The sequence below is a fragment of the Thalassophryne amazonica genome, chromosome 7 (assembly GCF_902500255.1).
Source record: "Thalassophryne amazonica chromosome 7, fThaAma1.1, whole genome shotgun sequence".
NCBI classification, from domain to species: Eukaryota; Metazoa; Chordata; class Actinopteri; order Batrachoidiformes; family Batrachoididae; genus Thalassophryne; species Thalassophryne amazonica.
The window spans coordinates 80,978,326-80,991,019 of NC_047109.1; the positions used below are offsets into that span (position 1 = coordinate 80,978,326).

Below are 12,694 nucleotides of genomic sequence, written 5' to 3' on the forward strand. Positions count from 1 at the left end.
GCCAGGCCTGAAAAAACTCTCGCATGCCCACGAGGGTTCAAGCATGTCTGATGTAATCACACGTGATTCAAATCCATATGGTTTTTGAAAAAAATAATAAGGTCGGATACTTTTCTAATAGACCTCGTACAGTGATTTAACCCCAATGCACATAGTATATTTTAATCAATTACAATAATTTTCATGCTTGAATAATTTGACAAGGCTTAACTGGTTTCTTCAAACTGAGCAGAACAAGCTCATCAGGTTTTACAGTGTTCTTTCCTCTTTTTTTCTCTCCATCACTCTGTCATATCTGATATCTGGATCAGTGGTAAAAATGTGTGTGTGTGTGTGTGTGTGTGTGTGTGTGTGTGTGTGTGTGTGTGTGTGTGTGTGTGTGTGTGTGTGTGCGCGCGCGCGCGGGAGTCTGTCTTGTGGATGAGTATGTTCTAAATCCACGAGAATGAAATCAATACCTGTCAGGAGTCCAACAGACATGATGCTTTTTTCTCAAGGCTACAACACACACACGCACATGCACATATGCACGCACACAGAAAGACATACCTGCCCTACAGAGCACTGCCTCATCACTGATAACTGAGCAAAGCAGGGCTATAGCTACGGTGGGTGGCACCAGGTGGCGGCGCCCGGTACTGCAAATTTCCAAAGCTCTCTGGTTCAAATTGGCTGTACCACCCAGCACGGATTTTCAAAAAAATGAACTGAAATGTTGCTGAAAATGTACCAATTCAATCATATTTTTTTTAGATTGCATTATTTTGCAATTTCAACTAAATAATTAAAGACATAAGAAATATATATCTTTTTCTGCCCCCCTCTCTTTTTTTATCTCTTTGTCTCCCCTCCCCGCTCCTCCTACTACTCTGTCTCTGTCCCTCCCTTTCCCCCTTGCTCTCACAGAGCAAGCGAAGCATTTTGGAAACACGAAGGCTTTAAATTGTAAAATAAACCGGAAATTTCTGAATATATCACCATCTACGGACACAGAATGAACTCTGGATTATTTCAAAATTAATGTTAAAAATATTAATATTAATGTGTTTTTAGCCTTTTCAACATTATTTATGACCTTTTCAACACTCTTTATTTTATTAACTTAGACTTTGACAGAAACATGCATAAAAGAACTTTGATATTACAAATCTTACAACACAAGTGACATTTTTTGTCTATTCTTGCTTTCAATGCATCTAAAACCACTCAAAATGAGGTAAAACAGGGCTTGCCAATAACGTTTTAGAGGTATAAAGCCCTATAGCTTCAGGGGGCGGAGCCCCCTCAACCCCCGACCATGACCCGTGATCATGTAAATAACCTGGCATTAACATGGTCCTAGCTAGAACCCTGGAGCAAAGTATTACAGTTAACACTGCTTCTCACACAAGTAACATTTTCTCAATCTCTCGATCCATTTCAACAATGTTCTTAAATTTTCTTCCTCACTGTGGTATTTTTAAGTCCTGCTCACTTGTCTGATGTTTAACCTCTTGTTCCCTCCATGTCCCCTGCTCTGTCCCTTCATTGTTCCACTCTTCCCTCCATCTATCATGCTCTCGGTCTCTGTCTGTGGATATCGACTACACGGTGAGAATGTTCCAGCAAAGATGCACCTAATGGCAGACGTCGTTAATCCTTTGAGCCGAGCAGTCTGCGTACATGCACATGTTCTTGTGCATGCTTCTGCAATCCATCACAGTGATGTGGTGAGGAAGTGACTGAAAGGCACAAATAGATATACTTAAAATTAAGAGCAGAATAAAGAAAAACAAAGGGCAACTAGAGAGCTATCCAAAAAGTGTGAGGGGATGCAGCAGCAGTGTTATGTGTCGGACGCGGGCGGAGGACCGACCAGGGTTTGAAGTAAGACCCAGTATAAAATAAGCAGAGCACGGTACAAAGGATAACAGAATTTAATAAACATAACAGTGATGTGCAGAATAACAACAAATGAGTGCGCGGTCTGCGAGGTGGAATAACGGTGCGCTCCCAGCAGCACAAACCGTCCGGAGCCAGAACAGTTCGGACCCAAGGACCCCGCCGACACCCCCCAGGTGGCCGCGACCAACCGAGTCTGTGAAAGAAGAAACCATCATGTGAGTCCACCACTCCACACACAGAGAGACCACTCAAAGGTGTACATAAACAGCAAACACTTCCTGGCTTAATCACCAATCAGCTTCCCACCCTGCAGGCATGGAACACCCAGTTCAATTCTCCACTGCAGTGGAAGCTGATTAAACGACTAACATAACAGCTCAATATAATAAGGTGTGAGGGACACCACATTTACTGACTGTACTCATGTTAGTCACAAAACCTAAAGAACCTCAGGAAGTGTGCTGACGAGCGTGAGACCTCACCCCCTCCTCTTTCACAGACCATGGCATCAAACCTGGTACGGTCTCTGCATCCATGATGATGAGATGGCTCTCTAGACGACGATCTCACCCGTCTGGTCACAAGGTCGAGTCTCTGGCAAATACACACTGTGTACTCCAGACTTAAATGCAACCATGCCCCAATCCATAAAGATGCACCACAGCTGTGAGTCCTGACGAGCTGCACATGACAAGCTTCAGGTGATCAGGGTGAGGTCCTGATAACTCAGCCACACAGCCACTCAGTCCTGAACGCATGCCACCTGGAAGGAAAAACAAAAGACAGAGAACAGAAGACAGAAACAAAAGGCAGCCAGGCACCCCAGCCATACAACAAGCAGTAGCCTTCAATTTAAAACCAAAAAAAAAAAAAAAAAACATGGTGTGACCTGTGAATGACACTGGAACCTGTGGATTTTAACTTAATTCACTCAACAAAAATATAAACGCAACACTTTTGGTTTTGCTCCCATTTTGTATGAGATGAACTCAAAGATCTAAAACTTTTTCCACATACCCAATATCACCATTTCCCTCAAATATTGTTCACAAACCAGTCGAAATCTGTGATAGTGAGCACTTCTCCTTTGCTGAGATAATCCATCCCACCTCACAGGTGTGCCATACCAAGATGCTGATTAGACACCATGATTAGTGCACAGGTGTGCCTTAGACTGCCCACAATAAAAGGCCACTCTGAAAGGTGCAGTTTTATCATACAGCACAATGCCACAGATGTCGCAAGATTTGAGGGAGTGTGCAATTGGCATGCTGACAGCAGGAATGTCAACCAGAGCTGTTGCTCGTGTATTGAATGTTCATTTCTCTACCATAAGCCATCTCCAAAGGCGTTTCAGAGAATTTGGCAGTACATCCAACCAGCCTCACAACTGCAGACCACGTGTAACCACACCAGCCCAGGACCTCCACATCCAGCATGTTCACCTCCAAGATCATCTGAGACCAGCCACTCGGACAGCTGCTGGAACAATCGGTTTGCATAACCAAAGAATTTCTGCACAAACTGTCAGAAACCGTCTCAGGGAAGCTCATCTGCATGCTCGTCGTCCTCATCGGGGTCTCGACCTGACTCCAGTTCGTCGTCGTAACCGACTTGAGTGGGCAAATGCTCACATTCGCTGGCGTTTGGCACGTTGGAGAGGTGTTCTCTTCACGGATGATGCGAAGGAGATGTGTTGCACTGCATGAGGCAAATGGTGGTCACACCAGATACTGACTGGTATCCCCCCCCCAATAAAACAAAACTGCACCTTTCAGAGTGGCCTTTTATTGTGGGCAGTCTAAGGCACACCTGTGCACTAATCATGGTGTCTAATCAGCATCTTGGTATGGCACACCTGTGAGGTGGGATGGATTATCTCAGCAAAGGAGAAGTGCTCACTATCACAGATTTCGACTGGTTTGTGAACAATATTTGAGGGAAATGGTGATATTGTGTATGTGGAAAAAGTTTTAGATCTTTGAGTTCATCTCATACAAAATGGGAGCAAAACCAAAAGTGTTGCGTTTATATTTTTGTTGAGTATAAATGTGAATTCTCATTGATTGTGTTTTCAACTTTCATTATTGATCACTTCTCTGGTACCCCAGTTGGATTATCTCCCTGCATCTCTGTTCCCAAAGCCCTTACATGAACAGCAGCGATCCCATCAGACAGCGGGCCAGCGGAGGCCCGGAGACAAAGAGAGAGCGCGTGCTCCCTAAGCTCTTCCGCGATTGATAGTGATCCCGTCTGATGGCTGTGTACAGACTCAGCACTCAATGAGACATTAACCTCTGACCCCGCTATTGATTTTTGGAGTCACTGCCCCAAACATACACCACTCCTGACCCTCGCCGCACCGCCACATACACACTAGCCTATTTGTACAGTGATATTTTGCCGGTGTCTTGTGAAATCTGAGCAAACTGCTGCATAACAATCAGTCTTCTCTGTCTCCGCCCGCTTCCTGGTCCCGTCACATGGCTCCATGTCCCGTTGACTGATGTGTTTGGGTTAGGGGCTTGAATATCAGCGCTGCAAAGGGAACAGCTCCAGCTCCAGGATGAGCCACTCTAAACAACAGCATCAGCATTACTCAGATCTGTCTCCTGAGCCACATTTAATAAGGTGTCCAGGGTAAGAAGCAGCACTCACCATGAAGAAGGACAATGCGGAATGAGAAGCACTGCCATCCATCAGAGAGAGTTAGGTAGGTCAGATAGAACATTTAAATTGCTCTCTACCTGTTTAGACCTGTTTTAACCTGCTCAAAGGTGGGTGGCATTTGCTACAAAACAGACATCAGAAGAATGTTCTCTTTGGCTTATGAAGGGAGAAACTCATTTCAGTGATGGAGCCAAATGTGTCCATGTGTTCAACTGGTCCAATGTCAAAAAAACAAATATTAAGTAGTTTGAGCAGAGAAAAAAACAGGCTCAGAATTACATTTGCAACCATTTTTGACCCATGTCCAATAATCACAAGCAAGTTAGACACGGACCGGACTTTTTCAGCAGTCCAAGGCAGCCAAGCCAAAAAGAAAAAGCAAGAGTGCCAACTGAGCTCCAGCCTAATAGGCTTCCAAGACAAAGCCACAGCTGGCTTTCAACATTAGTCTCCATGACGACAGAAGAAGCCGGGCTATGGCACCATTGTAGCAAAAAGGGGGCTTTAGGGGTTCATCGCTTTGTGCAGAAAAAAACCCATCTATTCCCTCTTTATCCACCATCTCTGCTCCATCTCTCTAATGGATAATTAAGTACCACTTATTATTGTTCCACATTATCACAAATCATCGGCTATTACTGTGGTAAATTCTGTTTCACACCATTTTCTGAGACGATGTCCCCTTTTCTTAAACTACAGACTAGTTTGGCTGCAAAGAGAACAAAGAATAAAGGCTAAAAGCAGTGTGTGTGTCTGTGTGTGTGTCTGTGTGTGTTAACAACAGCTGCACGGAAAATTGGGATTGGTCATGTAGGTAGAGTTACGTGTGCACAGCACTGTGGCTTTAAGTGTATACTAACGGCAACACAAAGGTGGAATAAAGGACATGAGTACATGTATTTCAGGTATCATGCGAAAAACCGTAAGCTTCCAACTAACAAAACTACAAGCTGCACATGGAATTCTTCATCTCTGTTCTCCTCGCTTGCTGTTTCTGAATATTTTAATGTAAATAAAGGAGCAAAAGCCACTGCCAGCAAGAGAAAAAGCACACAGGTTTTTCAGACTTATTAATACACCCTCACGTGGACATCGAGAGCAGGGAGACAAACAGTAAACAGTCCTTAAGCGCTTAAGTGCATCTGGGCATGGTGGATTATCAGACAGGAGATGACACAGAGCTAAAACATTTTCAGCATTGTAGATGTTTAATTAATGCACTGTGATATGGAGAATTAATTAAAAGTATTCGTATATGCTACATGGAAATTAAATATAGGGAGACAATGCTAATCTAAGCAGTAAGTGTTCCATTACCCATTTAAAGAATTTGCTGCACGGAATCAACAAAGCAAGACAAGAATAATAATAAAAGCAAGAGGGGAGAAAAAAATAATGTTCAGGCTTCATTTCAATAATTTTCTATTTTTATTCTTTTTCAAATCAAGACAAAAAAAGATGAGCACAAACCTTCTTCAGCACATAGGTCAGATAACACAAGAAACAAACAAAAAAGACTGGTGGATGATCAGCGAATTGAAAGTCTACGAATGCCAAATTTGAACTCTGTGCACTCAAAGAGGTTTGCAAGTGTTTAACAGTGATTCTCATTAAGGCAAACTTTGTGCATTCATAAGCAATGCATGTGTACTCGACGCTGCAAAAAGAAAAACATATTAAAGCAACCAGCTGAAAAGTTTTTAAGTTGATTCATCTGAAGAATAGGGTGGAACAGTGGCTTAGTGGTTAGCACTGTTGCCTCACATCCAGAAGGTCCCAGGTTCATTCTGACCTGGTCCTTTCTGTGTGGACTGTGCATGTTCTGCCTCTGTTCGCGTGGGTTCCCTCCACATGGTCGGACTTCCTCCCACTTCTAAAGACATGCAGGTTCGGTGAAATAGTGACTCCATATTGACCTTAAGTGTGAGTTAGAGTGTAAATGTGTTTGTGTGAATGTCAATGTATTTTTCTGTTTGTATGTGTGAGCCTTGTGATGGATGGGGGGGGTTTGTCCAGGGTGTACCCCACCTCTCACCCAATGACTGCTGGGACAGCATAATATGCTGGAATAGGCTCCACCCCTCTGTGGACATGGATGGATAAAACAGATTATCCATCCATGTCCACAGAGGGGTGGATGACTGATAAATGGTCCACCTCCTTTGGGTGGAAGGGTGTGGGACAAGTGGGAAAGCAGTTTGCACATTAACAAAATGTTGGTGGATCGTTCTCTGACTACTCCTGAAGTACAGGGTGACCCAAAACCAACAGAACCCATAAAAATTGTCATAAATCCTACAAATACGATCATTCCCCAAAGTTTCAGTTATCTTGGTCGCTTTGCATAAAAGTCAAAATTACGCTCCAATTGGTATAATTTGTTGGCGAAATTGGCCTCTATGCAAAATGCCCTTGGTTGACCAAGACATGTTGGGGAAGACTATTGTCCAATAAACTTTGGGGAATGATTGTACAGACGTGTAGGATTTATTACAGTTTTTATGGGTTCTGTTTTTTGGGGGGATCACCCTGTATGTCAATGTGTCTGAGTAAGACAGTACACCAAATTTTTTTTGTTGCACCTGACAAAAACAGAGTTGGTAATGGCCCAGTCATACGGCACACGACGATTCCTGAATGAAGGGAAAAAGTAAAAAAAAAAAGTCACAATTCATTGAGAAAAGGTGGACGAAAGAGCTTTATCACCAAATAGCTTGCAAAGCAAGAGCGTAAAAGGGACAAAAGAGGAAATTAACAAAACCAAAGCTAACAATCTCGCTGCTTTAAACGAAATGCGCCTGGAGCCACAGCTGGAGCACTGTGTGTCTGCATCTCTGAGTTCCAGGACTCAGCGCTGAGACAGAGTTCACAGCGCCTGAGTCCTGGAGAAACTGCAAACAGAAGCTGTGGAGATCTGTGTGCACGTCGGTGGGTCCACCTGCTCTGGTTCCTCGTCCAGAACAAAAGAGGGATCATCTCCTTCATCATCAGAATCCACACTGTCTGTTGACACACTGCATGCTACGTTTTGCTCCAATTAAAAAAAACAAAAAACCTCTGGTGTGCCATAGTCACTGCTGTATCACTGTATTATATTACTACAACCCCTGGCAATAATTATGGAATCACCGGCCTCGGAGGATGTTCATTCAGTTGTTTAATTTTGTAGGAAAAAAGCAGATCACAGACATGACACAAAACTAAAGTCATTTCAAATGGCAACTTTCTGGCTTTAAGAAACACTATAAGAAATCAAGAAAAAAAAACTGTGGCAGTCAGTAATGGTTACTTTTTTAGACCAAGCAGAGGGAAAAAAATATGGACTCACTCAATTCTGAGGAATAAATTATGGAATCACCCTGTAAATTTTCATCCCCAAAACTAACACCTGCATCAAATCAGATCTGCTTGTTAGTCTGCATCTAAAAAGGAGTGATCACACCTTGGAGAGCTGTTGCACCAAGTGGACTGACATGAATCATGGCTCCAACACAAGAGATGACAACTGAAACAAAGGAGAGGATTATCAAACTCTTAAAAGAGGGTAAATCGTCATGCAATGTTGCAAAAGATGTTGGTTGTTCACAGTCAGCTGTGTCTAAACTCTGGACCAAATAAAACAACATGGGAAGGTTGTTAAAGGCAAACATACTGGTAGACCAAGGAAGATATCAAAGCGTCAAGACAGAAAACTTAAAGCAATATGTCTCAAAAATCGAAAATGCACAATAAAACAAATGAGGAACGAATGGGAGGAAACTGGAGTCAACATCTGTGACCGAACTGTAAGAAACCGCCTAAAGGAAATGGGATTAACATACAGAAAAGCTAAACAAAAGCCATCATTAACACCTAAACAGAAAAAAACAAGGTTACAATGGGCAAAGGAAAAGCAATCGTGGACTGTGGATGACTGGATGAAAGTCATATTCAGTGATGAATCTTGAATCTGCATTGGGCAAGGTGATGATGCTGGAACTTTTGTTTGGTGCCGTTCCAATGAGATTTATAAAGATGACTGCCTGAAGAGAACATGTAAATTTCCACAGTCATTGATGATATGGGGCTGCATGTCATGTAAAGGCACTGGGGAGATGGCTGTCATTACATCATCAATAAATGCAAGTTTACGTTGATATTTTGGACACTTTTCTTATCCCATCAAGTGAAAGGATGTTTGGGGATGATGAAATCATTTTTCAAGATGATAATGCATCTTGCCATAGAGCAAAAACTGTGAAAACATTCCTTGCAAAAAGACACATAGGGTCAATGTCATGGCCTGCAAATAGTCCGGATCTTAATCCAATTGAAAATCTTTGGTGGAAGTTGAAGAAAATGGTCCATGACAAGGCTCCAATCTGCAAAGCTGATCTGGCAACAGCAATCAGAGAAAGTTGGAGCCAGATTGATGAAGAGTACTGTTTGTCACTCATTAAGTCCATGCCTCAGAGACTGCAAGCTGTTATAAAAGCCAGAGGTGGTGCAACAAAATACTAGTGATGTGTTTGAGCGTTCTTTTGTTTTTCATGATTCCATAAATTTTTCCTCATAATTGAGTGATTCCATATTTTTTTTCCCTCTGCTTCGTCTAAAAAAGTAACCGTTACTGACTGCCACAATTTTTTTTTCTGATTTCTTATAGTGTTTCTTAAAGCCAGAAAGTTGCCATTTGAAATGACTTTAGTTTTGTGTCATTCTGTGATCTGCTTTTTTTCTACAAAATTAAACAACTGAATGAACATCCTCCGAGGCCGGTGATTCCATCATTTTTGCCAGTAAGCTTATATATATTGATTTATAACAGAAAACTGTAAAAAAGGGGAATAAATATAAATGTAAAGATGACTGAATATATCAGAGCAGTAAATTGATCAGTGCATGTGAATGCTGCACATTGACTCACATGTGCGGTTATTCCACCAGCTGCAGCTGATCCACAACGTGAATTCTGCCTTCCAGAACAGCTCTTTATATAATCTTTTGAATTATCTACTTGTTGCCACATGTACAAAAGGGCTGGATTGTCATTCCTACACTCATATTGTTATATTTAATAAAAAATAATAAGCGCACACAGGAGCTGCTGCTCTCGCTACCGCTACGTTCAGGTACCGTCGGAAAATACACAACTTTTTTGCTGTTTCAAATTCAGCAGTTGCTTGTGGCAAAATAATTAACTGTATCCACACAAAAGATTAATTCTGGCCTATATAAGGTGCCTGAGCCCACTGAAGCTGACCCCCCCACCCAGATAAAAAAAAAATCCAAGAAAACAGGCTGAGTTTGCCCTGTAATTTCCGATGGTATATGAACGCAGCAGCAGCCTCAGCTCTCATAAACTGGCTTCTGCACTGTGTGAAAACACTCAGCTAACGAAGTCAAACTAAACAAGTCAAACTAAACAATAACGTTACAAAAACTAAACAAACAATTAAAAAAAATCAAGAACGAGAGCAAAATGAAACACAAACAAATTGAGGTTTTCGTTGCCCTTCGTTCAAATTTTTCAACAGTTTAAAAATCCTGATGAAGTGCCAGCTGCAGGAACAAAGAAACAGAGGGTAAACGATGCCAACAAAAGTCAATGAAAGTCCAGATTTCTTGTTTCATCAGGGCTTTGTTAAGTGCCATGTGACTGGGCCATTAGTCTATGGGGTCAAAACAATGTGCAACACTGAGGCAGTTTAATTTTCAACAAAGTTAATATCTTCAGTCCACTGATCATGAGACTGTCACTTGATCTGAATCTGAATTTTAAGATATTCAAACTTAGCAAATCCATTTGAGCCAACTTGAGAACTTAAGGTGTTAAAGTCTGTGTAGCTGGTTGCATTTTAGGTTTGTATGTTTTCTCATATTTATTTATTTATTTATTTGGTAATGAGACATACAACTGCAGTTTTGGGACGGTTTCCTTCAATCTGTTGCACAATATTTCCTCAAACTCTTAAAACGAAAAGAAAAAACCTCTTTCAGAATTGTGCATTCTTTTGGAATGTACGATTACACACTTTAAGTTATAAATCCTGTTGATGTCACAAACCTCTGCGTGTGTGATACTGTCAGTGTCCCTTAATGTGGCGGACTCTCTCCGCTGAACATGAGCCATCTCTGTCAGATTCCACAGTCAATTGGCGGAAGGATCCCTCTCCCCTCCACCCACCATCACTCGCTCAGACCTACACTCCTCCTCTGTCTCTCCATCCTTATCAGTGTACTTCCATTCGTCTCTTGTTAAATTTTTCATTTCAGGTTCAATCTTTTTGACGCTCTCTCACCCCTCCTTGGGTGACACCTCTCCCTCCCTTTCTATCTTACTTGACTCGCCTGTCAAACCATCGTGCACAGGCCCTCTCTCTGCCTCTCTTGAAATCAATACACCTTTCTATGTGGTGGTGACCTGTCAATCATCACTGACAGTCATCAAAATGTGTATTCATGTGGACCTTATGTACAGGTGTATACGAGGTCTGTCCGTAAAGTATAGGTCCTTTTTATTTTTTTCAAAAACTATATGGATTTCATTCATATGTTTTTACGTCAGACATGCTTGAACCCTCGTGCGCATGCGTGAGTTTTTCCACGCCTGTCGGTGACGTCATTCGCCTGTGAGCACTCCTTGTGGGAGGAGTCGTCCAGCCCCTCGTCGGAATTCCTTTGTCTGAGAAGTTGCTGAGAGACTGGCGCTTTGTTTGATCAAAATTTTTTCTAAACCTGTGAGACACATCGAAGTGGACATGGTTCGAAAAATTAAGCTGGTCTTCAGTGAAACTTTTAACAGCTGATGAGAGATTTTGAGGTGATTCTGTCGCTTTAAGGACTTTTCACGGTGCGAGACGTCGCGCAGTGCTCTCAGGCAGCGTCATCAGCCTGTTTCAAGCTTAAAACCTCCACATTTCAGGTTCTGTTGATCCAGGACGTCGTGAGAGAACAGAGAAGTTTCAGAAGAAGTCGGTTTCAGCATTTTATCCGGATATTCCACTGTTAAAGGAGATTTTTTTAATGAAAGACGTGCGGGCGGATTGCAGCGTCGGCTCGCAGCCGCCGCGACGCTCCGCCACAGGAAAAACACCTCTGTTGGAAGCCTTGAGGACAAGTTGGAACATCTCCAGCTGATAAACAATTTCTCATATACTCACTCCACTGAAAGCCATCAAAAGCCAACTGGATTTTAACAAATGGTTATCAACACGGAGATGTTTTTCCTGTGCCGCCGCGCCGCGTCGGCTGCGTCCCGACGCGCGGACCCGTCCGCACGTCTTTCATTAAAAAAATCTCCTTTAACAGTGGAATATCCGGATAAAATGCTGAAACCGACTTCTTCTGAAACTTCTCTGTTCTCTCACGATGTCCTGGATCAATAGAGCCTGAAATGTGGAGGTTTTCAGCTTGAACAGGCTGATGACGCTGCCTGAGAGCGCTGAGCGACGTCTCGCACCGTGAAAAGTCCTTAAAGCGACAGAATCACCTCAAAATCTCTCATCAGCCGTTAAAATTTTCACTGAAAACCAGCTTAATTTTTCGAACCATGTCCACTTCGATGTGTCTCACAGGTTTAGAAAAACTTTTGATCAAACAAAGCGCCAGTCTCTCAGCAACTTCTCAGACAAAGGAATTCCGACGAGGGGCTGGACGACTCCTCCCACAAGGAGTGCTCACAGGCGAATGACGTCACCGACAGGCATGGAAAAACTCACGCATGCGCACGAGGGTTCAAGCATGTCTGACGTAAAAACATATGAATGAAATCCATATAGTTTTTGAAAAAAATAAAAAGGACCTATACTTTACGGACAGCCCTCGTATATCGTATGTGTGTGGACAATATAAAGTGTTTGAGGAGATACTAAACTGTGGTTTATTAGTTTGTATTTAACTGAGAACACAATGCCTGTTCATCAATTATGTATAGACATCACAAATGAAACATTTCTGTAAAGCTGCAATAAACAGTTGTTTCCACGATCACTGAGCTGTAGAATATTTGTATCGTTAAAAAAATGAACTGCTTATTCTATAAAATGTCTTAAAGCACTTTAAAATAAACAGAAATAATGCCAATGAGCCTCAGCTTCACGTCGGATTGTCAGGTCAGGTCTTGAGCATGCGCTGGAGCGACGTGTTGCTGCATCCATCA

General features: G+C 42.3%; 1 protein-coding gene across 1 annotated transcript in view; it reads right to left on the reverse strand.

Moving 5' to 3' along the window:
- efna3b (ephrin-A3b) overlaps window positions 1-12,694 on the reverse strand; it is a 215,833-nt gene that overhangs the window by 73,180 nt on the left and 129,959 nt on the right. The gene's annotated exons all lie outside the window — the stretch shown is intronic.